The sequence below is a fragment of the Crinia signifera genome, chromosome 3 (genome assembly GCF_055691185.1).
Source record: "Crinia signifera chromosome 3, ASM5569118v1, whole genome shotgun sequence".
NCBI classification, from domain to species: Eukaryota; Metazoa; Chordata; class Amphibia; order Anura; family Myobatrachidae; genus Crinia; species Crinia signifera.
In genome coordinates, this window is record NC_139219.1 from 108,555,509 (window position 1) to 108,557,674 (window position 2,166).

At 38.0% G+C, this 2,166-nt stretch overlaps 1 pseudogene; it reads left to right on the top strand.

The window, feature by feature from the left end:
• Positions 1-737: 737 nt before the first annotated feature.
• LOC146065399 (5S ribosomal RNA) lies at positions 738-856 on the top strand (annotated as a pseudogene).
• Positions 857-2,166: the final 1,310 nt, after the last annotated feature.

Below are 2,166 nucleotides of genomic sequence, written 5' to 3' on the forward strand. Positions count from 1 at the left end.
CGTCTCTGTGCTGAATAGATGCATGTTAAAACGGTTGATATATATATGCTGTTCAAGCAGATTGCTGTTTGATAATTTGTTGGCAATATATGTGACTTTAACTTTTCTATCATGTGACATTACCATAATGTTTACTATTCAACCCCACAACAGCATTTTTCTGTGAATTTGGTGGTTGAAGCGGTGTTCATGTATATGCAGTTCCAGTAGAGACTCAACCTGCATGACCTAACTTGGTTGACTGCTAATTCAAATGTTTAACAGGATGTTTAACTGTCATTTTTCTTTTCTTTACTTATAATTAAGGAATTGATGTGACTCCATATCGCCTGCAGCGATATTTCAAAGCTAAACCAGCCTAACCTGTGATACTAGTATACCGTCTGTTATTTAATCTTATAACAGTATTTCTATGTGAACCTGGCGGTCATTATTGCATAATCTAAGAGACTATCACAGGGTGTGGAGACTGGCTCAGGGTGACTAATACCCCTAAACAGAACCTCCCCTGCAGGAACCAATCAGTGATCCGATCATTGATCGAACCGAAATTGTTCTGCTCAATAAACAGTGTGTTAACAAACCCCGGGGTGAACCAGGTGATCAGACCTTCCAATTTCTGACACCTCGAACACTATCCTTCATTGGACCGAGGGTACATTCATCCCCCTCTCTCTCTCCCACTCTTTGTCACTTCTACTCTCACTCCCACCAGCGCTACTCTCTTAATTATTTTACTTTACAGCCATACCCCACTGTAAGCGCCTGGCACCATCCGAACCCAGAAGCTAAACAGTGGTGGGCCGGCCCAGTACCTGTCTGGGGAACTAACAGGGAATAGTCGGTGCTGTAATCAATTATATCAGTAGAGGCCAGAGCGCGGTGAGAGTTTAAGCCTCATTACTATCCCCTTTACCCCATCTTCTCATTATATACTTGATTTCCTCTCAATTTTTCACATCCTCAGAACACCTGGGGAGGTGTGTCCTGCGCTATCACAACTGTCATTTCCATCCACAACTAACAATTTTCTATATGTCGATATTGTGTATTGCAAAATGAACAGTTGGTGTAAAATATGAAATAATTTTCGCTGCACGTATTTATAAACCCATCATTGGTTGGGTTTTGTTTTCGATTTTTCCCTTGAAGTGGAGGGACCATACCTTTATTTTAAACGCTGTATCAGTAAAAGTTACGTTTTAATATACAGACATCATTACATTTGCATTATATATTTTGTTAATTACTTATAAGTGTGCCCCAAAAAGCCTTGTCGGGTTCCCTTTTGAGTCACCTCCAGACTCCATCTAATTTACAATCACAGTACATCCCATTACACCCTCCCCCCCCCCCCCCCCACCGCAGTAGCCCCCCCCCCCCAACAATTTTTTTAAAATAAATAAATAAACCACGTCTGTTTAGGTCATTTAGTCTATTCAATGCTTTAATGTATTCAATATTTTGTGGAGCTTATTGTATATTTGTTTGTTGTTCTTGTGTTTACAGACCAATTCTTAAAGCTGGTGTATAATTATTGGGATACTAGTAGTGCATTTATTTTTCATATTTTATATTGATGTATACATTTGTGCAATAAATTCAACAGGTTTAATTATTAAAGAGAAAAATAAGGAAGAGAAAGAGGAAAAAAAATCCTCTTCATGACTGTCTAATGATAATACATTTTAAATTGTATATATGTGTTGTGTCGTCCGGGTCTCAAAGCTTTTTTCTCTTTTTCCCCCCTTCCCTCCCTCTTCCCCCCTTCCCTCCCTCTTCCCCTCCCCCCTCCCCCTTTTTTTGTATTTCTTATATATGTCATTTATTTTGTGTCTAGTGTATTTTTTGTGCAATTAGTTCTACCAATTAAATAATTCTCTTTATAGTGCTCTAATGGTTTTGAATTATGTATTATATATGTGATTCTCTGTGATTGTGAATGTATATTGAATGTATGTTGTAACAGTGAAACTTACAGAGGTCTGGAGTATACATGCCTCCGTTCTACCAATCAAACCTATTGCTATGCCTTTAACAATATTCACACTGGAATTATTATCTCCTCCTGTTCCTTTTCCTGCCATAAAAGATAGTAGTCACGCCATCTATCCCATTTATCATTAAATTTCTTTTTTGTGTTTCTTGTATAGAACATATGTTTTT